A 25,492-nucleotide genomic window follows, 5' to 3' on the forward strand; every position below is an offset into this window, starting at 1 on the left:
ATCCTTTCGCGATGAGAAAATTTTTATTCCTAGATCAACCTTTAAGGACGAGCAACATTCTGGTCGTAGATAAACTTTTAAAGACGAGTGATATTCTAGTCCTAGATCAACCTTTAAAGATGAGCAACACCTATAGTCATAGATAAACATTTAAAGACGAGGAATATTTTTAGTCTCTGATTGACAGCAAATGAGCCTAATATATATCAAAAAATAATAAATTTCATCAATTTATATCAATTTGTGATTGAGAATCAAATCTAGTATACATAGTGATAAAATTTATGCATCTCAGTATTGTAGTAACACTTATATACCTGATAAGTTCAAATAACTCAAATCTAAGTATTAACTCAGTGGAACTACCATGATACAAGACTAACTTTCTATATTAGTAAATAGTTCATCTTTGAAGTTGTTTTTGTTTGTAGAGGGCATCATAGACCTAAATGAGTTTCAGGACTACTGATGCCATTCCTGAATTGTTTGATAGAGAGAATAATTGGGAATCAAATCACTAGTATCGAGCTTGAGGTTTGTCATCAGAGAAGTATTGTGTCCACTGTACTACCATCCTTTTATTGCATGGACTTTATATGTATAACCATCTGCTACTATATATGGATCTTCCTTGACATCCTGAAAGTGTTCACATCAAAGATAAAAGCATCAATCATATAGGATAAATATAGTACACCAAATATGAAGTATCAGCTACCATCTATACATCTTGATTTTTTTATTCTTTCTTTTGATAAAGGTAAAGTTAAAAACTTGATTCATGATAGTATCCTATACTAGAAGGGTTAATGGGCCTAGTCGCTCAGTGTAACCTAATATGTTTTGATCCTAGTCGCTCAGTGCAATTTAAATTCTCTCAACAAATAGATGAAAGTGATTATTATATCTTCATATTTAATGATCCATCAACAACAAGACTGGGGATCTCACAGCTACTCTACATGTTCTCACACAAGATAGGCATTGATCATAAAATTGAGCATCTCACACGGACTATTCCTACATTTCCATTTAGAAGGTTAAAGAGTGTATTTAAAATCATGTAGAATTATGAACCAAAAGAAAACAAATCATATATCTTAGGCTTACCTTAATAATAGAACAAACAAAATGAGGAGGAATTCAGTTTTGACTCTTGGAACCCTGAGAAAATGTATTAAAATTTGTGTATGGTCTGCATATATCTCTCATTGGCTCAATTGCTAGCATAACTTCTGAGAGCATATTAGGCCGATTTTAAGGATCTTTCTCACACCACCTCAGTGCTAGATAAGCTAAAAGTTCTGCTTGATAAATTAGCCAATCACCAGCTGAAGAGTCCAAAACTGAACCCAAGTTCCCATTTTTCAAAGCATACTTAGACGTTTCTCACTATCCCTAAAGATGGTCTTGTAGTCAAAAGTCATATAAATATGATGCCAAATGAGTAAACATCAGATTCTATAGTAAATGGTCCCTTGTCAACATACTTTAGGTCCATATTAATGGAAGGCTCCGGGTCATCATAATTTGAATTCTTATTTTGGGAAATCAAGAGATGAACTCCAAAATCATTTATTTTGCTGACAAATTTAGCATCATGGATAATGTTGGTAGGTTTCAAGTTCCCATGGACAAGGCAAGGACGATTGGAATGAACAAAGATAATAGCAGAGCATATCTGCACAATAATTCTTATCCGATGTTGCCAATAAAGAGGGCAAGATTTTTCAGGGGAATCCAGGTGACATTTAAGCTTTCCATTTTTGAGGAATTCATAAAAAAGAGGCCTAGACTCTGAGAAAATTTCCATCTGTGTAACAAGGTTTGGATGTCTCACCCTGCTTAGTCTTTATGCCTGTAATGATCTAGACATTGTTAAAGCTACTTTTACGTGGTGAATAATCCTTTTGTAAACACTTCTGAGTTTTCCTTCTCCGATATTTGAGGATGGATTAAAGTTTTGTGTAACCTCTATAATGTCAGAGAAAGAATTTGAAAAGAAATTTTTGATAGAATACTCATCGGTAATATCTTGTGCCTGTTTTCTAAATTTATTTACTACTTTGATTACATTATCATGATTTACCTTCATCTCATCACTCTACTTTCTAAAGGATATTAGGATCTCTACTACTTAAATTATCTTCTCCTCCAACTCCTTTCCTGTATAGGAGGATTCATTTATTTGACTTTCTAGTACAAGCTTCTTCTCCAGGATCTTCTATAGTTATTTTAGGCACAGGTCATGCTGAATCCTCAATGTTTCTATCTCTTTTTTTTGCTTTGCCAAAATCTCCTTTTGTTCTTTCCTTTGATCATTCTTTTCCTTGGATAATTTATATGAAACTTACGCATGGGACAATTTAATGTCAGTGAAAAATATGTAATAAAATATTTGAAATTCTATGACAAAGTATTAGTTGGGAGAAAGGCATATGATCAAAACTCTTTGGGGAGTTGCCAGGTCTTGTGACTAAATCTAACTAGCTGGTGAATCATAGATTGATTCATTTGCTATATACATATACACATACATACAAGTATGTGAAAAAAGAAATCCAAACTATAATATGTTATTATCATCAGAAGACAAGTACAATCATCGTGAATCTGCAAAAATAGAAACTACTATTTTAGAAAGATTAATTATTGGAACTGATACTCAATCAAGTCATAGAAACTACATAGTAGTTTTATCTATCTTCAACATTGATTCCTAAATTTCTATCATATTTCTGGAACACACAACTGCATTATGAAAGGTTACCAGAGAGACTCAGAGATAAATAAACTTGGAAGAGAAAAGTAAGATGCACTATGCGGATAGCCTCTATAGCATTTTTTCCACTCTCTACCATTTTATAAATTCTTCAAAGGCCTACTATTTTGAGCTCTCAACATCCATCATAGCATGCTCCAATCTACTTCTTTCAATGCTATTGGGTTTTTTTGTTAAAGCCTCCTTCTTCGTATATCAGATAATATATAACTAACTAGTTCATATATTTATAAAAGGGTGGACTGTAGAGATCTATACAAAAGTGCTAAGAAATTCTGGAGCAACTATATGTGGAGATTAAGTGATGAAGGTTCTGACAGATCACAAGTTGAACTCTTAAGATTCAAATAAGCAAGAGCTTTCCAAATATTAGTTACAAGTTTGCAAGCATCTTTATACAAGAACATATAATCCTTACCATCAAAGGTTTAGACGTCAGACGCTGCAAATGTGCTTCGTGCTTCTTTGTTTGGTGCAAGGGTGAAATTTCTCCCTCGATCTCTACCTTGACTATTTTATTAGCTGACCTTGATACATCTTCTAAAATGTTTAAATATTTGTAACTGTCGTCAACATGATTACTCATTTTGGATCCTCTATTATATTCTAGAGAAAACAATGACTCCATAATACTTAAAAATGAGTTATTCTCAAACATTTTCTCATGTTCTCTTGCAGTTTTACATGGGGATGCAAAATTATTTCATTTACAAATCATTAGAGATTGAAGGTTAACAAAAGTTACTGCCATCATAGCACACTAACTTTAGATAGATATATAGGTTTCAAGATACAGGGAAAACAATGAGATTACCTGATGTATTATAGTACCAAATTCGTGCATAAGTTCTTGCATTCTCCTTGACTAATTGGCCCAAATTGTAATTAGAGCATTTACTATCCTGTAATTTAGTGTTCCACCTTTGATTCTAAATTCACGGACAATCTTACTTCTACTAATATCCTTTTGATATTTATTTAATCTTTTGAAAAATTGAATTAATCCAGTGCATCAGGAGTAATTACAATAACTGAAAATTCTCAATTGTGTCTAGTATATCATCTGCATCTCATACAATAACCGGTTTGCAGGAAAAAGTGACATCCAAGTGTAAGGATAAGAATGTTACCCCTGTTGTTTAATAAAAATATGCTATTTCTTTCAAGCCAGACTGTCCACCAAATAGCCTGAGGTACCTCTATTTTGCTTTTATATCTTTAAAAGGACCATGGATAAAAGATTATTCTAAGGACTATTACTACAGAATTGGCATGAGATCACCCCAGGAATGTCCAACATACTAATTTTACCCTTTACATAAGTAAACAGACCTAAAACAATAGGCAAAATAAAAGATTCATTTTCAAACCCATGTCATGAGCAGGACCCATCAGTATTTACTTTCATTTACTAGCCAATGCTTATTTATCTATCTACAATTGGAAAAAAGGTAATATGGTTAATCTTTCTTATAATATTTGAATTGTTTGCTCTTAAATACATATAATATATGGTATATTTTAGGTAATGTTTGGAGTATGTCTAAAAATTATCTAGTATCCTTATTAAATGAGAGGACTGACAAAGTACAAGGTATATTTATAAAGCCATCAGCTACTTCAAAATTAGTAAATTCATAACTGATAACTGATAAGAGTTATTTGTTAAGGATCCAACTTGCATTAATGAAGCACAATTTCCCTGAGTTCTTCCAGTTGCATGTCCACCTCATCACGCTAAAATGCAAAATATTAGGTATAAGTTATTATCCAGAGAGGGTTAAATTTAATATGTATAACGATGAAAATCCATAAATAGTTAGGCAAATATGACTTAACTTTTATGCTTTTGTAAAAGAATCTGAGCCTTGATTGCCTCAATACTGAAATCTTTAGCCATTTTGGCATGACCAGCCTCTTGAGCGAGCTGTATATCCTGTTGGGCTTCTACTTCCTCTTCTTTCTGCCATTTTACCCACAAACAGTAGTACTAGACATTAGTGTCCCAATCATTTGCTTATAAATCCAAAATTTAGTACCCTACTCGCATATGAGCATATTAAATAGCCCAGAAGAAAATTATTCAATTATTTTATAAATTACATGAGATACTGAAGAAAAAGATTATAAATGAGTTGAACATCGTTATCAACTTTGGGCAAAAGCTGAAACCATTTCTCCTCAAATTTTCCCAACAAGGTTTTCGCCATTACATGAACATCATCCCTTTACTCATTATATTTTATTGTATTCTTAAATATTAGCCTAACATCTGCACATATCACTCGGGCATGCTTATAGTCAGAACCATCCTTTGCTTCCATCTTGTTTTTTATAGTACTAAAGTCCATAGGCTTGTCAATAACCTAAAAAATCCCACGATTACTAGCAGAAATAGAAGGAACATAGGATTCCTAAGAACATCATAGATACAATAAGCACACCGATGAGAAAATTCAAACCCTTCACCTCATAGTAATCATCAAATCTAACACCCTTGACATCCATGGGTTCCACAAAAGGTTCTACCCATTTATGCTGAGTGTTCTGATAAATAGACTAAGAAATAAGTAGAAATAAATTAATTGTAGAAAATAATAACTACAGTTGCTCTTAAAAAAGGTGCATCACAATAATGTGCTCACTTACCTAACCCTTCTTTTTTTTTTTACCATTGTTTCTTGTGGTAAGAAGAAATAAACTAAAGGAAGTTACATAGATAGAGAAGGATAAATGCTAAGACAGCCAATAGATGTCTTCAAATTGGTAAATCATCGAACTTACTCACTAAGGTGAGATAGAAGAGAATAAATAATAAACAACAGTACAAGTACAATGATTTGTAGCTCTGAGGAAAATGTAAAAGACAGTACAACATCATCGGTACCAAAAAATTAGTAAATGATGTGAGGTATTTCAAAACTGAGTATGCTCTTACAGAAATAGGAAATCATAATGACAAAAAAGTACTATCTTAAACGTATCAGTATCTCTTCAACACTTTCTATTCTATGAATTCTGTGATTTTTGTTAAGAGGCTACAATGCAACCTTATTTGGACTTCAATATTAATCAGAAAACACTTCATCCTGCAAGTTCAGCACAACCACTATTTTCTCAAACATTTTCTCGTGTTCACTTGTAGTTTTACTTGGGGATACAAACTGATTTCATTTAACAACCATTAGAGTTGGAAGGTTAAAAAATTTACTTCCATCTTACCATACTAACTTTAGACAAAAAAATATTGTAAAGACACTGGTAAAACAATGAGATTACCTGACGTAATATAGTACCAAATTGGTGAATAAGATCTTGCATTCTTGCACAAAGATTACTCATTAAGCTAGTTCCTTTACACTTGTATCTAGCAAGACTATCCTATGAGGTAGATACTACCTTCCACCAATACAAATACCGTGTAACTTTACATAACTGAGCATGTAATAAACCTCAAAACTACTTTCTTATGATCTTCAATCCTCAATATCATACAAACTACTCATCAAGATAGCTACTTTACTATAAAACCTATCAAAAACATCATGGATACTATTTTCGGACCCCATCGATGCTCACGCCTCTCTCCAACAATAATTTGCCTCTTAGGAGGTCATTGTCATACTGTCTTTGGCATTTTGGTGCCATGAATCGGATGTGGTCATAATCTCCTATTGTGAAGCTTAGAACCTGTAATCAATGTCAACTTAGGAAAATATTGGTGTTATCACACCAACAACATGCTATACCAATAAGATAAACTAATGTGGTAGTGTTATGGGCGGTTTCGGGAGCCTTTAAGGGTGTGCATAAATTTTGACATCTAAAATGCAATTTTAACCCTAATCTCTTATTTCAACTAGGCATGTAGCATTATAATCAATAAAGTCGAGCCTATAGTGTGTTATTGTAGCCCCTAAATTTGAGAAAAATCAAACTACATGAATTGGGGCATTCAACCAAACACATGGAGTACACAATTGCTTTAACCTTATAAATCTCAAACTTGGGTACTCAAGACTTCCCAATTAGCATGTACACCAATTATAAAACCCAACCACAATGAAAATTGAAACAAAATATGTAATTAGCAATGGAATCACTATATTTCCTTCTCAGTCCAAACTTTTCAATTTCACATGTTTATTTCTCAACTTCGAGCAAAATGCCTCATAGCACCACATTTTAGGGATTATGCATGCATAAAACTTAAAACCAAAATATACCCTAGCATGCATAAATAAAAAGATATGTTCCACTTTTCAAGGTATGATGGGTTGCCTCCAATCGAGCACTTAGTTTAACATCATAGCACGGTGTCTCTACTCCTTCCCTTTAAGTTTCCAGTTAGAAAATTTAAATCTTCATTCTAGCTTTCATTCAATATGCAATGAGCGACAGAGGAACCAAAGATTTAAATATTCCAAGATTAAACTTGGAAAATATGAAGCAATGGCGAGAAAGCCTCAATTTTGCCATTTTGTAGACTTGAAACTTTTACCCAACTTTACATTGATATTCTAGATTTGCTTGGTGGGTAAAAGGGTGTAGATCAATATGCCATTCCTTGAACATCGGAAATTGAACTTCTTACCCTTTAATAGATGGGGTTCTTTGTGCTCTCTTAGAATGTCAAAGTCCAACACGTAGGATTCATCTTCGTCTCCCCACTATCCATCTTTTGAATCGGTGAAAATATTCTCATCACATCCTTGAGACGCAATTTTGAGAAGTGGGTTGAATGAGGTACAACCCCTAATATTGGAATTTCTTCCTCCAAAGCATCTTCACCACGAAATGAACTAGAGTTATTATAAAAGATATGCATTGATTCTGTCATGACCCAAACCAGGGCCTAGACGTGACGAGCATTTCGAACCATGGAGGCCCAAAACACCCCTATCTATTTGGTAATCATGCACTTAGTTCATATGATCAAAGTAATGTAGAAGAAACAAAATAATTTGGAAACATGGTCACAAATATGAAAAGAAACAATATCGGGGAAATAAGTTTCCCCCAACATCAATCAACCTCTAAACAACTATCTGCAAAAATCCCTAACAAATGACCGAGTCAAGTAACTGTATATAAACTGGGAAAAGGCCTCCAGTAGACCCCAAAACTAAATATAAGATAAAAGGACTGTAGGACATAAGACCTTCCAAAACATAGAAGTCTCACTACTTGTCGCTTTGTCTGAATGATCTACTGATTGACTTGACCCCTAGAATGGGCCTATGAACCTGAGCAGTAGGAGAGGGGAGGGGGTCAGAACAAAAGTACTGACACACAGAGATATAAAAAAAAACATAGTGTTTTACAAAATATAGTTAAGATCCATTATAAAGCAATTTCATATCAAATTATTTGAAAATACATGGGCATAATGCAATAGTTTCTTAACAACAATGAAATGCAACTGAGCTAGGTCGAATACCCTACATAATTTACACCAACTGTTAAACCTCGGTTGCCGTCAAGATTAGAGTGTAAGTGAGAAGAGAAACGCAAGACCATAAAGCATGGTGTCTCGACCCAATGGTAGTGCCCAAGATCACTTAGCCCGGGCTCCTACCTATAGTCCCAATTTGGGAATGACATAAAGTCAAGTACACAAGATCACTTAGCCTGGTACCAAATTTTCGTGTCGGCAAACACGGTATCCAGCGACGAGCCCTTACACTCAAATGCCTTCTTTGGGCATCCACCTATCTCATGTAAAATCAATGCATTAAAATTTTGTTCAAATCAATCCCATGTAATACTTTGTAGGGTATCTTCATACCCGACTTGCAAGTCATCAGTATCATATCATTCTCTTCATTCAATCATCATATACAACATATTTCAATATGAACAAAACAACCCTCTCTTTGAAAGTTAAAAACCATATCCAAATCATGACATTTTAAAGATATTTCATGACATGCATTTCAAGATGATTTCAAACGATTCATATCATGTGAAGACTTAAAACAATATCATATTAAGAGAGGGGTTCCATGTAAATCATGCTCTCAATTTATCATCATTATGAAACACATGTATATCCATATATAATATATCAAATCACATTGGAATTAGGCCTAAAGACCAAATCAATATCATAAAACATTTAAAACATAATCATATTCGTAATATCAAAAACCCCTATTTTGAAAACATGAATTTTTAAAGCCCACGTACCTCAATTACCATAAATATTAGATGTTTCTCGAAGCCTACGTTGAGAGGATTCCAAATATACAATTAGTTCCTAAAACCCTCGGTTGAATCTCGAGTTTCTTGGGTTTTTATTTTGAAACCCTAAGGAGAATCCTTGAGCACCTTTGATGAATGAGAGTGTATTTTGGGGTCATTGGAACTGAATTTCATGTTTTAAGGCTAAGTAAGGGCGGAAAAGGACCATTTTACCCCAAAAATGGAGTGTTTAAGTCACTTGAATTCTTTACATAGGAGCTGCCCATTCCATTGTCTATGTTTACATAGGCGCCGCCTAGGATATCGCTTATGTTTGTATAGGCGCCGCCTAGGCTATCGGCTATGTTTGCATAGGTGCCGCCTAGGCTATTGCCTATGCTTTCCAATGGCCATTGGTGATTGGTTAGGCAACGCATATAACTTTGAAAGGCCATAACTTCTTGCTTGGATGTCGGATTTTAGTAAAATTGGTATCGTTGGTAAGATAACTAAGAGACCTATTATTTGACACATAGTAGGCTCTCTAATTTGACATATACAGAGAATTATGGTCGATGGAAACTGACACACTTTACAATATCCACTAAAACTTAGTCAATCGAAATAGTTTCAACTCATCCTTGAGTTGAAGGACCTCTATGGTCTAAATTCAAGCTTGAATGGATTAATATGCTACACAAAGAGTTAACATGCCTTATTGTCATAAGATTTTATGGCTTCGAGATTTATCCACACATTGGAATCATGGTCTATATTGTAGCCCAAAATGTGGGGCATTACATTGTCCACCATTAGGATCATTCATCCCCGAATGATGATGCATGACAAAGATAAACATGATTTCAAGCATGATAAAGGACTAGGAAAGATAAGATAGGAATAGTACCTTCTGTCTCATCCTCAATCGAATCAAATAATTTGGGATATCTAATTCTCATGTCATCTTCTGACTCCCAAGTTGCTTCTTTGACTTTCTGATTCCTCTACAGTACCTTTACTAAGGCTATCTCTTTGCTTCTCAGCTTTCGAACTTGGCGATCTAAAATTTCAACGGGCTCTTCTTTGTAAGATAAGGAGTCTGTCACTTTGATACCCTCTACTGGAAATACCAGAAAATGATCTCCAATGCATTTTTTCAACATAGATACATGGAATACTGGATGAACGAAACCCAAACTTACAAGCAATTCTAGCTCATAAGCAACTGTACCAATCTTTTTCAGAATCTGATATGGCCCTATATAGCGAGGGCTCAATTTTCACCTTTTTCCAAACCGCATAAATCCTTTCATAGGAGAAACCTTGAGAAACACCAAATCACTAACTTCAAACTCTAGTTCTCTTCTCCGAACATCGGCATAGGACTTCTGACGACTCTGAGCAGTCTTGAGTCATTCTGTAATGATCTTTGCTTTCTCCATCTCTTGATGAACAAGATTAGACCCATACAATTGAGTCTCACCCACTTCATACCATCCTATTGGAGACCTACATCTCTTCCCATACAAAGCCTTAAAAGGAGATATCTTGATGCTGGCATGGTAACTATAATTGTAAGCGAATTCAACTAGTGGCAGGTGATCTACCCAACTACCTTTGAAATCAATGATGTATGCCCTCAACATATCCTCGAGGTTCTGAATGGTACGCTCTGCTTACCCATCAGTCTGAGGGTGGAAAGCTATGCTCAAATTCACTTGTGTATCTAAACCCTTCTGAAAGTGGGCTGACTTTGTCAACCGATCTACAATCACCCATAGAGAATCATACTGGTTTCGGGATCTCAAAAGTCCTGTAATGAACTCCATGTTTATCGTCTCCCACTTCCATAAAGGCAAGGCTATCTCTTGGGAAGTACCACCTAGCCTCATGTGTTCTACCTTCACTTGTTGACAGTTCAAACACTTGGACACAAAATCAGCTACATAATGTTTCATGTTATTCCACCAGTACAAGGTTTTTAGATCATGGTACATCTTAGTAGATCTTGAGTGAACGACATACCTCGAAGTGTGTGCCTCATCAAGGATTCTTTCCCGCAGTCCATCAACATTCGAAACACACAACCTACCCTGAAATCTTAAAATACCATCACCACCAATTTCAAAAGACATAACTTTTTGTTGACCCACATCTTTCTTGATTTGCATCAAGATGGGATCTCTAACCTGCTTCTCCTTTACTTCAGCACAAAGGGATGACTTAGCTAGCTCATGAACAATCACCCCTCCATCCTTGAAATCTAAGAGTCGCACTCTCAGATTTGCAAGGCGGTGAATATCCTTCACCATCTTTTTCTTTCTTTCTTCTACATGAGAAAGGCTGCCCATAGACAACCTGCTGAGGGCGTCGACTACAATATTTGCCTTTCTCGGATGGTAATGCAGACTCATATCATAGTCTTTAAAAAGCTCCATCCAATGCCTTTGCCTGAGGTTCAATTCTTTCTGTGAGAAAACATACTGTAAACTCTTATGGTCAGTATAAATATCAACATGCACTCCATAGAGATAGTGCCTCCAGATTCTAAGTGCAAACACCACGGCTTCTAACTCCAAGTCATGAGTGAGGTAATTGAGCTCATGAACCTTTAACTGCTTAGATGCATAAGCTATCACCTTACCATGATGCATTAATACAAAACCAAGTCCCACACGGATGCATCACAATAAACCACAAAATTATCTACACCCTCGGGAAGGGTCAAATCTAGAGCAGTAGTCATCTTGTCCTTCAACTTCTCAAAACTATTTTCACACAAGTCAGACCACATAAAATTCATCTTTTTCTGAGTCATTTTAGTAAGTGGAACAACTATGGAAGAAAAACTCTCTACGAACCTTCTGTAATACCACGCCAAACCCAAGAAGCTCCGAATATCGATTGGAGTCTTGGGTCTGGGCCATTTTCTCACTGCTTCAACTTTCTGGGGATCCACTCTTATCCCATCACTGGACACCATATGCCCCAAGAAGGCAATAGCATCTAACCAGAATTCATACTTAGAAAATTTGGCATACAGCTGATGATTCTTTAGGGTCTGAAGAATAATTCGGAGGTGATTGGCGTGATCCTCTTTACTCTTACAATAGATCAGAATATCATCAATAAATACAATGATGAATAAGTCAAAAAAATAATGGAACACTCTATTCATAAGATCTATAAAGGCTGCAGGGGTGTTAGTCAACCCGAAGGACATGACTAAAAATTCGTAGTGATCATATCGGGTTCGGAAGGCTGTCTTGGGTATGTCTGATCCCTAAATTTCAATTGATGATAACCCGAATGGAGGTCTATTTTTGAAAAAGACTTGGCACCCTAAAGCTGGTAAAAAAGGTCATCAATCTTAGGAAGAGGATATTTATTTTTAATCGTGACCTTATTCAACTGGCGGTTGTCTATGCACATACGAAGGGACCCATCCTTCTTTTGCACGAAGAGCACGGGTGCACCCCATGGGGAAACACTAGGATGAATAAAACCTTTGTCTAGGAGGTCTGCAAGCTGTTCCTTTTAACTCCTTTAGTTCCGTGGGAGCCATCCTATATGGCGGAATAGAAATAGGACGAGTGTCTGGAAACACATCAATGCCAAAATCTATCTCCCTATTAGGGGGTATCACTAAGAGATCTTTGAGAAAGACTTCTGGGAATTCATTCACTATAGGGACTGAGTGCAGAGGAAGATTTTCAACTTTTGAATCTTTTACTCAGATTAGATGGTACATAAAACCTTTGGAGATAAGCTTTCGGGCTCTAAGATAAGAGATAAAGTGACCTCCAGGTTCCACAAAACTCCCTGCCCATACAATTGGTGTCTCATTCAGAAAAGAAAAAGTGACCTTTCGGGTTCTGCAATCAAGGGTGGCATAACACGAATGGATCCAGTCCGTCCCAAGGATGGCATCAAAATCTATCATATCAAGTTCTATAAGGTCTGCCACAGTTTACCTACTATGAATAGACACGACACAATTTCTATACACCCTTCTAGCAACAACAGAATCACTTACAAGAGTAGAAATAGAGAATGGTTCTACAATAACTTTGGGCTCAAACTCGAAACCAACAGCCACATAAGGGGTCACATAAGATAAAGTAGACCCGGGATCAATCAATACATAAACATCATGAGAAAAGATTCATAACATACCGATGATAACATCTGGTGAAGCTTTCGCCTCCTGGCGGTTTATCAAAGAATATAATTGGTTGCGATTGCTCCCAACAGCTGAAGGGGCACCCTTAGGAAGAGGAGATATGGAGGCGGCTTAGGACTTAGCCCCCTCCCTCCCCCCCCGTATTTCCTCCAACAGAAGGAAAATCTCTTTGAAGGTGACCTACTTTGCCACAAGTATAGCAGTTTCTCCCCTCAAACCAGCACTTCCCTAGATGATTCCTTCTGCAAACCTCTCACCACGAATAAGTACTATGCTGCTGGGTCACACTGTCCTGAGATTTTATATCTAGAGCTTTGGATCCCTGAGGAGTCTGAAAACTCTAAGTTTGTCTATCTATCGGTGGTCTAGGTGCTGGGGCGCTGGACGCTAACTGTGCATTATTCCAAAACTTCTTTTTCTTCAACCACTTATTACCCCAGCTACAACTCTGCAGATGACTCTAGTACTGGTCCGCAAATCTAGCTCTCTTAGCCTGTCTATCTTTCTCTCTAGATTCAGCAATCTTTTTCTTCTTCACTTTCACCTGCTACATATGAATGGTCAGTCAAGCAAAGTCTAACTCCTTATTCAACATAGACCCCTGGAACTCAAATACCAGGTTATCAACAAGGCCAGATGCAAATTTCCTTATCCGGGCTCTTATATTACTAGTCAACTCTGGTGCATAGTGGGCTAGTTTATTAAACTTCAAAGTGTACTCCTGGACACTCATACTGCCCTACTTCAGATTCATAAACTCTTTCTCTTTGGTCTCCCTCAACTCCAAAGAAAAGAATCGATCAAGGAAAGGTTCCACAAATTCACCCCAAACTATGGGCTCAACACTCTCACCTTTTGCATCTTCCCAGTCGGCATACCACTGATTCACAACGTCCTTGAGCTAATAGGTTACTAGTTCCACCCCTTCAACCTCATCCACATGCATCACCTTAAAGATGTTTTCCATCTCATCCATGAACTTCTGTGGATCTTCCTCCACCTTGGTTCCAGTGAACTTAGGTTGGTTCATCTTCATGAAATGTCAAAATCTAGTAGCCTCAGATGTAACAGATGCAGACCTAAAATCTTTCGACCGTTGAGCTTGGTTAGCTACCAACTGTGTCAGCATATGAATAGACCGTCTTAATTCTACGTTTGAAATATATCCCAGAGCAGATGGGGGACAGTTGATATTAGTTTGCAGAGCCCAAGATGGACTGGTCGGGACTGGAGGGACTCCCAAAGTAGGGAAAAATTTTGAAGTGTGAGCCCTGTTATGGGTCCACATCTCATGGGTGGGATGGACTTCATCTGCCTGAGCATTCTGATCGATGATATGACATGGAGGCATAACTGTATTTCTAAAACACAAGTGATCATTGATTAGGGGATAGTTCAGAGTCTGAAGCATGAACTAAATCACAAAGAAGGGAAACATTTCCTAAACGCCTAGCAGCCTCCTGCTTATAAGTGTGGCGCGCTACACACCCATAAATAGGACTCTACAGAACGCGATTTTGCAAACACCCTAGGACCATGAACTGTGCTTTGATACCAAGTTTTTCATGACCCAAACTAGGGCCTAGCCGTGATGAGCATTTCGAACCATGGAGGCTCGAAACACCCCTATCTATCTGGTAATCATGCACCTAATTCATATGATTAATGTAATAAGGAAGAAACACAATAATGCGGACACATGGTTATAAATATGAAAAGAAACAATATCGGGGAAATAAAGTTTTCCCCAACATCAATCAACCTCTAAAAAATGACTGAGTCAAGTAACTATATATAAACTGGGACAAGGCCCCCAGTAGAAACCAAAACTAAATATAAGATAAAAGGACTGCAGGACATAAGACCTTCCAAAACATAGAAGGCTCACCGCTTGTCTCTGGAACTCTATCTGAATGATCTACTGATTCTCTTGACCCCTAGACTGGGCCTCTGAACCTAAGAGGTTGGAGAGGGGAGGGGGTTAGCACAAAAGTACAGGCACGTAGAGATATCAAAACAAAACATAATATTTTTACGAAATATAGTTGAGAGCCATTATAAAGCAATTTCATATCAAATTATTTGAAAACACATGGGCATAATGCAATAGCTTCTCAATAACAATGAAATGCAACTGAGCTGGGTGAAATACCCTACATAATTTACACCAACTGTCAAACCTCAGTTGCCACCAATATTAGAGTATAAGTGAGGGAGAGACATACAAGACCACGAAGCATGGTGTCTCGACCCAATAGTAGTGCCCAAGATCACTTAGCCCGGGCTTCTACCTATAGTCCCAATTTGGGAATGACATAAAGTCAAGTACACAAGATCACTTAGCCTGGTACCAAATTTCCATGTCGGCAAACACAGTTTCCAGCGATGAGCCCTTACACTCAAATGCCTTCTTCGGGCATCCACCTATCTCATGTAAAATCAATGCATTCAAAGTTTGTTCAAATCAATCACATGTCATACTCTGTAGGGTATCGTCATACCTGACTTGTAAGTCATCAGTATCATATCATTCTCTTCATTCAATCATAATATACAATATATTTCAACAAGAACAAAACAACCCTCTCTTTGAAAGTCAAAAACCATATCCAAATCATGACATTTTAAAGATATTTCATGACATGCATTTCAAGATGATTTCAAATGATTCATATCATGTGAAAACCTAAAATAATATCATATGAAGAGAGGGGTTCCATGTAAATCATGCTCTCAATTTATTATCATTATGAAACACATGAATATCCATAAATAATATATCAAATCACATTGCAATAAGGCCTAAATACCAAATCAATATCATAAAATGTTTAAAAGATAATCATATTCGTAATTTCAAAAACCCCTATTTTGAAAACATGATTTTTTAAAGCCCATAAGATTTTTGAGATAACCCCACGTACCTCGATTACCATGAATATTAGATACTTCTCGAAGCCTACATTGAGAGGATTCCAAATATGCAATTAGTTTCTAAAACCCCCGGTTGATTCTCGAGTTGCTTGGGTTTTTATTTTGAAACCCTAAGGAGAATCCTTGAGCTCTTTTGATGAATGAAAGTGTATTTTGGGGTCCTTGGAATTGAATTTCATATTTTAGGGCTAAGTAAGGGTGAAAAGGACCATTTTGCCCCAAAAACAGAGTGTTTAAGTCACTTGAATTCTTTACATAGGCGCCGCCCATTCCATCACCTATGTTTACATAGGTGCTGCCTAGGCTATCGCCTCTGTTTACATAGGCGCCGCCTAGGCTATCGCCTATGCTTTCCAGTGGCCATGGGCGATTGGTTAGGCGATTCATATCACCTTAAAAGGCCATAACTTCTTGCTCGGGTGTCGGATTCTAGGAAAATTAGTATCATTGGATAGCTAACTCAAAGACCTATCATTTGACACATAGTAGGCTCCCTAATTCGACATATATAGAGGATTATGGTCAATGGAAGCTAACACACTTTACAACATCCACTAAAACTTAGTCAATCGAAATAATTTCAACTCGTCCTTGAGTTGAAGGACCTCTATTGTCTAAATTCAAGCTTGACTGGATTCACATGCTACATAAATAATTAACATGCCGTATTGGCATAGGATTTTATGGCTTCGGGATTTATCGACACATCAGAATCATGGTCTATATTGTAGCCCAAAATGCGGGGCGTAACAAATTCTTCTTTTGACTCTAGTACCATTTCTTTTATTTTGGCCTCTTCATTCTCATATGAGTTAGAGGATTTCGAATCCATCAAGAAGTTTTTGCTACCAAGATCATCATTATAGTTTGTTTTTTATTCTTTATGAGCCTCCTCTTTAGAAAAGGGCCAGGTTGTGATATTTGCTAAAATGATGTTCTTGCCCAATTCCCTTACTTTGACTATTTCCCAATTGAAATCCCTGTAATATTTATGTTGTTCTTTTGTATTCTCCCTGATTATTGTCACCCAATCCAAAATCATTTGAAGAATTACTCCAAAAATAATGGTTTAGTGTGTAGCACTTCCTTGTTTTTATCATAATACCTATCAATCTCATAAAAAGAATAAGAAATTTGGTTAGCATAAAATGGGAGGGGGCATTTGGGCAATCATCCCCATGTCCAACTTGACTTTTACATGAGGTACGACCATACTCCTATAGCATTGAGATAATGATCCGGTATCTTTTCGAGGACCATAAGTACAAACTCTCATAAAGTGTGGTCCATCACAATATAGACATAGGTCGTCAATATAGGCATCCCACCCACAAAATTCATATTTTTTGGAAGATGCCATAGGAAAAGGTAGAAATAAAAGAAAATCTACCTACAACGAAGAAAATAACAAATAAATATTTACAAGCTTGAATTTAAGCAAGTAACTAAAATTTCAAATCAACTTAATACACCAAATTGTTTCCCGACAATGGTGCCATTTTTTATAACGCTCGATTTACTCATTAATCTAAATGCAAGGCGGTAGTCGTCAATATATTTACCCAACTTTGGTGTCGGGGTCGAATCCACGAGGAAAAATATGAGTGTGATCAAGTTAATTCAAAATATTAGATAAAAGATAAATTCAAACAAATGGTACAAAAAGATAAAATAGGGGAAATAAGATCCTACACTAATATTTCTTTTTGGATTTTTCTAGTATAAATTCGGAGTTATGAATAATTAGAGTTATAAAATTTAAACATGTATCTTGGGATTATGAACTACTATATGAGTGACATGTGAGTTGTAATCATCAACATTAATTTAGTAAATAAAATATAAGTAGGCTTGGTTATAGATTTTGATGCTAGTTTTTCAACGAAACACCAAACTTTCAACTATTGATTCTTTCGAATACCTAATAGGTGTGCTCAATAATTGGTAACCACAACCTCAATCTAGCCATCCCTATTTTTAGGATAATACCCATGGCACAGTCAACCTTACATTTACCCTTATGTTAAGGATAGTGAAAATTTAGCAAACTATACATTTAATTATCTATCATTGCTTTGGTCTCCACATCCCTCTTTTAAGGATAATATGGATTCCTAAAGTTCACCAAAAACCTTTCTTTGGAAGATGGCCTTGAATTTTCTAGATCTTGGAGCTTTCACTTATCAAACCCATATGGGTATTTGGGGCTTTAACCCATCAAATACCAACTAGAATAGCATAGAAATGATAAAAATCATAAATATGATCTACCAAATAGATGTTAATAATAACAAACTATGCACACTTATATCCTTATTCACACATTACCCCAAGAGGGAGATTTAGCTACACATAAGATAAATAATGATAAATATCCCCATGATCTCCATTGAAGTAACTTATTGTGGATCTAAGCAAATGTTACTTCAAACTTGGGTCTCCCACACTACAACAATGGACGTGACTAAATCTTCCACTTAGAAAGTCTCCAATATATTTTTCACCTAAAATTTATACAATATATTCTTCTCTAAAAATAAAGGCTATGAAGTCTAGAGCTAAAACGTAAAAATTAGGGAAGATGCAATATCCTCCATGAGCTAGGGCTTGAGATTTTTTGTCAAATTGGGATCAACACATGCAATTATAGTTTTGCCCTTGGACTGAATACTTTCGTGGAATCGTAATCACACCAATTGGTTGAGACCGCGGCTGCTGTGACCGCGATAGACTTATGCGACCATGGTTCAGGGGACCACGACTGTTGTATCTGGGGTTGTTCTGTTGCTGGTCTTCAAATTCACTTTTACTTTGCTCTTTTGATCATTTTAAGCTCCAATCCACATGTTCCTTTCTTTTCAACTCTGTACCTGTAAATAGAGGATATTAGTGCATTTGATTACTAATATGTCACTTTAATTTATTTTAAACAAGTTAATGTACATAAATGTTGAGTGAGATTGAGTTGAAAAATCACCACACATCAAGGAAGTTCGAAATCCGAAAGTAGTGGTTTTCTAATAAGAGAGAGATGGTGTGCTTTGTTGTTAGGGTAGGTTACGTGTTTTGATTATGGATGATTTGAAGTATTGAATGTTATGGAAATGCATAGTTCATGGTGTTCTATTCACCCAAGAACCACTAAGATGTACCATGATTAGTGGGTTATTTTTTTGTGGAATGGTATTAAGAAGGATATTGCACAATTAGTGGTTAAGTGTCAAAATTTTCAGCAGGTTATGGTTGAGCATCAAAGACTTAGTGATACACTTCAGGAGTTCATCATCCTCATATGGAAGTGGGAAGTAAATGAATATGGATTTTTTTACATGGTTAGCCCATATGCATCATCATCATGATTCTATTTGGGTCACTGTGGATAGAATGACCAACTCAACCCTCTTTTTTCTAGTTCATACTTTATATTCTATCAAGGATTATTCTATACTCTTTCATATGGAGTTGGTAAGGTTGCATGGTGTCCCATTGACCCTCATTTCAAATAGAGAAAATCAGTTTACCTCTCATTTTTCCAAGGCTTTTAGAAGAGTTTTAGTATCCAAGTTCATCTCAGTACAACCTTTCATCTGTAGACCTATAGTAAGGCTGAGAGGACCATTCAAACCATAGAGAACATGTTGAGATTTTATGTTATCGATTTTAAGAGTAGTTCAGATGATTAGTTACCTTTTATTGAGTTTGTTGATAATAGCAACTACCACTCTAGTATCCAAATGTCTTCAATTGAGGATCTCTATGATAGAAGGTATAGATATCCTATTGGTTGGTCCTAGAGTCAGTCTATGAGGTGATGGAAAAAGAATATTTGATTTGTGAATTGATGAAGACAACCCAAAGCCATAAGAAATCATATGTTGATATAAGGATAAGCGGGCTTTAATTTGATGTTGGTGATTTTGTGTATCTAAAAATTTCACCCATAAAAGGGGTGAAGAGATTTGGTAAGAATAGAAAGATCAGTCACTGCTATGTTGTCCCCTATAGGATTTTGAGCCACTTTGGGAAGATATTCTATGATTTAGAATTGCCTGTAGAGTTAGCATCAATAGACCAGCGTTTCATGTCTCTCTATTAAAAAAGTGCATTGGTAATCCAGTTTTTATCATCCCTTGAGAAATTATGGAAATAGAAGATAGGATTTCTTATAAATAAGTACCAGTTGAAACCCTTGACTATCAAATTAGTATGTTAAGGAATAAAAAATTTTCCTTGATAATTGTTCTATGGAGAAATCAGTCCATTAAGAGAGCATCTAGGGAAGCAGAAGCCAATTTGCGAGCAAAGTATCCCTATCTCATCTCTATGAATTCATATTTTAGTTGAGTTAATGGTTCTTTAGATTAGTTCTCTCATTTTCTATCTCATCTATCTGACTATCCTTATGTCATAATATACATTCATAAATTCAGTTCAGTCTTTGCATCAATCATAGAGGATACAGATAGTACACCAGATACAAAGTATCATCTACCATCTGTACATCTTGATTTTTTATTCCTTTTTCTGATAAAGGTAAAGTTAAAAAAATGATTCATGATAGTATCCTATACTAGAAGGGTTATATGGGCCTCTTTATTATTTTATGTAGAAGTATTCATCATTTATATCGCTTGAAAAGAAGTAATACATTCTGATCCTAGTCGCTTAGTGCAACCTAAATTCACTCAACAAATAGATGAAAGTGATTATTATGTCTTTTTATTTAATGATCCATCAACAATAAGACTGAGGATCTCACAGCTAGTCCACATGTTGTCACATAAGACAAACATTGATCATAAGATTGAGCATCTCACAGGGACAATTTCTATATCTCCTTTCAGATTCTACAGTAAGCGGTCCCTTGTCAATACACTCTAGGTCCACTTCAATGTAAGGCTCTGGGTCATCATAATTTCAATTATCATTTTGGGAAATCAAGATATAAACTCCAAAATCATTTTTTCTTCTGACAAATTTAGCATCACGGAGAATATTGGTTGGTTTCAAGTTCCCATGGACAATGCAAAGATCATTGGAATGAACAAAGATAATAGTAGAGCATATCTTCACAACAATTCTTATCCGATGTTTCCAATAAAGAGGGAGGGATTATTCATGGTAAGAAAGGTGATCTTAAAGGTTTCCATTTTTGAGGAATTCATAAGAAAGGGACCTAGACTCTGAGAAAATCCCCATTAGTGTAACAAGGTTTGGATGCTTCACCCTACTCAGTCTTTATGCCTGTAATGATCTGGGCATTGTTAAAGTAAGAAACAATTTATTTATCAAGTGTAAAGATGGAGGATTTATAACAAAAATGAACCCATGTACAGCGATTAAGAATGGGAAAACATTAGACACAGTTTACATCAGAAAGCCTAAAAACTTTACCTTGTTTTAGGAGTAAAGAAAAAATATTATAACTGTAGCTTTATTCCTCAAGCAAAGTTCAGATTCTATCAAAGCTTTGAAAGCATCTGTATCTAAGAAATAGGGATATGTATAATAAATGTAAGGATTTTATTTTCATACAACTAAAAAGAGGGGGCGGGGTGTAGAATACATGAAAAAAACTATTAAAAATTCACAAGTTTGGAGAAATTGTGCAATTTCAATCTCATTGAAACTACACTTTAAATGCTAGGGATGAAATGTATAATATATAGGTAGGTAGCTAATACTGGCCTAAAACGTACAGTAGGGATCACCAAAAACTTTTGTAAAACCAAAAACCCAATTGCCTATATGCCTCAAATTTGAATCTCAAGGTTCTAAGTGATTCACCTTTTTTGGAAATATGAATCACTTAAAGAAGCAAAGGCTGGCAACATCTTTATACCCACTTTTACATGGTGGATAATCCCTTTGTAAAACCTTTTGAGTTTTCCTTCTCTGATCTTTGGGGATGGATTAAAATTTTGTGTAACCTCTACAATGTCAGAGAAAGAATTTGAAAAGAAATTTTTAATAGAGTACTCATCGGCATCATCTTGTTCTAGTTTTCTAAATCTATTAACTTCTTTGATTGCATTGTCATGCTCTACCTACATCTCATCCCTCTACTTCCTAAAAGAATATTAGGAGCTCTACTACTTGAATTATATTTTCTTCAAACTCCTTCCCTGTATAGGATGATTCATTAATTTGACTTGCTAGTACAAACTTCTTCTCTTGGATCTTCTAACATTCTTTTAGGCACAGGTCATATTGAATCCTCAATGCTTCTATCATTTGTTTTTTCTATGACAAAATCTCCTCCTATTCTTTCGTTTAATCATTCTTTTCCTAGGATAATTTATATGACACTTAAGCATGGAATAATCTAATATCAGTGACAAACATGTAATAAAACATATGAAATTCTATCACAAAGTATTAGTTGGGAGAAAGGCATATGATCTAAACTCTTTGGGGAGTTTCCAGGTCTTATCACTATAGCTAACTAGCTGGTGAATCACAGATTGAATCAACTGCTATATACATATATACATACGTACAAGTATGTGAAACAAGAAATCCAAACTAAGATATGTTATTATCATCAAAAGACAAGTACAGTCATTGTGAATCTGCAAAACTAGAAACTACTACCTTAGAAAAATTAATTATTGGAACCAATACTCAATCAAGTCACAGAAACTACATAGTAGTTTTAGCTATCTTCGACATTGATTCCTATATTTCTATATTATTTCTGGAATACACAGCTGCATTAAATAAAAGGTTAGCAGAGAGACTCAGAGATAAATAAACTTAAAAGAGGAAAGGAAGATTCAACATGCGGATAGACACCATAGCATCTTTTTCCTGTCTCTATCATTTTATGAATTGTTCAAAGGCCCTCTGTTTTGAGCTCTCAGCATCCATCATAGCATGCTCCAATCTCTTTTTTCAATACTAGAGGGTTTTCTAAAAATTCCTTCTTCCTACATCAGATAATATATAACTAATAGCCTCATATGTTTATAAAAGGGTGGACTGTAAAGAACAATACAAAAGTGCTAAGAAATTCTAGAGCCACTATATGTGGAGATCAAGTGATGAAGGTTCGCACAGATCAAAATTTCATATCTTAAGATTCAAATAAGAAAGAGCTTTCCCGATATTAGTTACAAGTTTGCAAGCATCTTCATCAGAGAAAATACAATCCTTACCATCAAAGGTTTAGACGTCAGACGCTGCAAATGTGCTTTGTGCTTGTTTGTTGAGTGCAAAGATGAAATTTCTCTCTCGATCTCTACCTTGACTATTTTAGTAGCTAACCATGATGCATCTTCTAAAATATTGAAATATTTGTAACCATCGTCATCGTGATTACACATTTTGGTTCCTCTATTATATTCTAGAGAAGACAATGACTACATACTACTTAAAAACGAGTTATTCTCAAACCTTTTCTCGTGTTCTCTTGTAGTTTTACTTGGGGATGCAAAATGATTTCAGTTAACAATCGTTAGAGTTTGAAGGTTAACAAAATTTACTACCATCATAGCATACTAACTTTAGATAGACGTATAGGTGTTAAAATACAGAGAAAACAATGAGATTACCTGACATAATATAGTGCCAAATTGGTGCATAAGTTCTTGCATTCTCCTTGACTAATTGGCCCAAATTGTAATTGGAGCATTTACTATCCGCAATTTAGTGTTCCGCTTTTGATTCTAAATTCACTGACAATCTAACTTCTACAAATAACATTTAGATCTTTCTTTAATCATTTTAAAAATTGAATTAATCCAGTGCATCAGTTGTAACTACAATAACTGCAAATTCTCAATTATGTCTAGTATAGCATCTGCATCTCATACAATGATCGGTTTGCATCAAAAAGTTACATCCAAGTTTAAGGATAAGAATGTTACCCCTATTGTATGAAAAAAATCTGCTATTTCTTTCAAGCTAGACTATCCACCAAATAGCCCGAGGTACCTCTATATTGCTTTTAGATCTTGTAAAGGACCATGGAGAAAAGGTCATTCCGAGGAGAATTACTACAGAATTGGTACCAGATCACCCCAGGAATGTCCAAATTACTAATTTTACCCTTTACATAAGTAAACAGACCTAAACCAAGAGGCAAAAAAAAAGCTTCATTGTCAAACCCATGTCATGAGCAGTACCAATCACTCTTTACTTTCATTTACTAGCCAATGCTTATTTATTTATCTAGAATTGGAAAAAAGATAATATGGTCGATATTTCTTATACTGTTTTAAATGTTTTCTCTTAACTGCATATCATATATGGTATATTTTATGTAATGTTTCGAGTCTATCTAAAAATAATCTGGTATCACCACTAAATGAGAGGATGGACAAAGTACAAGGTATATTTATAAATCCATCAGCTACTTCAAAATTAATAAATAAACAACTGATAATCGATAAGAGTTATTTGGTAAGGCTCCAACTTGCATTAATGAAGCACCATTTCCCTGAGTTCTTCTAGTTACATGTTTACCTCATCAAGTTATAATGCAAATATTTTGTATAAGCTATTATCCAGAGAGGGTTAAATTTAATATGTATGATGACGAAAATCCATAAATAGTCAGGAAAATGTGACTAAACTTTTATGCTTGTGTTAAAGAATCTGAGCCTTGACTATCTCAATAATGAAATATTTAGCCATTTTGGCATGAGTAGCCTCTTCAGCGAGCTGCAAATCCTGTTGGGCTTCTACTTCCTCTTTGTTCTACCGTTTTTCCTACAAGCAGTAGTACTATACATTAATGTCCCAATCATTTGCTTATAAATCCAAAATTTAGTACCCTAATCACATATGAGCATATTAAATAGCCTAGAAGAAAATGATTTAATTATTTTATAAATTACATGAGATACTGAAGAAAAAGACTATAGATGAGTTGTACCTCTTTATCAACTTTGGTCAAAAGCTGCAACCATTTCTCTTCAAATTTTCCCAAAAAGGTTTTGGCCATTACATGAACATCATCCATTTCCTCATTATATTTCATTTAATTCATAAATATTAGCCTAACATCTGCACATATCACTCGGGCATGCTTATAGTCAGAACCATCCTTTGCTTCTTTCTTGTTTTTGATAGTACTAAAGTCTATAGGCTTCTCAATAACCTAAAAAATCCTACGATTATTAGCAGAAATAGAAGGACCATAGGATTCCTAAGAACATCATAGATATAATTAGCACATCGATGAGAAAATTAAAACCCTTCACCTCATAGTAATCCTCAAATCTAAAATCCTTGACATCCACGGGTTCCACAAAAGGTTCTGCCCGTTCATGCTGAGTGTTCTGATAAATAGACTAAGCAATGTGTAGAAAAAAAATTAACTATAGAAAATAATAACTACAGTAGCTCTTAAACAAGGTGTATCACCATAATTTTCTCACACACCTTACCCTTCTTTCTTTTACCAT

General features: G+C 35.5%; 2 pseudogenes; both read right to left on the minus strand.

Moving 5' to 3' along the window:
- Positions 1 to 462: 462 nt before the first annotated feature.
- On the minus strand, positions 463 to 3,410 carry LOC107874161 (annotated as a pseudogene).
- Positions 3,411 to 4,465: 1,055 nt separating this feature from the next.
- Positions 4,466 to 25,492, minus strand: LOC107874162 (annotated as a pseudogene).

This window comes from Capsicum annuum, chromosome 6, assembly GCF_002878395.1.
Source record: "Capsicum annuum cultivar UCD-10X-F1 chromosome 6, UCD10Xv1.1, whole genome shotgun sequence".
Lineage (NCBI taxonomy): Eukaryota > Viridiplantae > Streptophyta > Magnoliopsida > Solanales > Solanaceae > Capsicum > Capsicum annuum.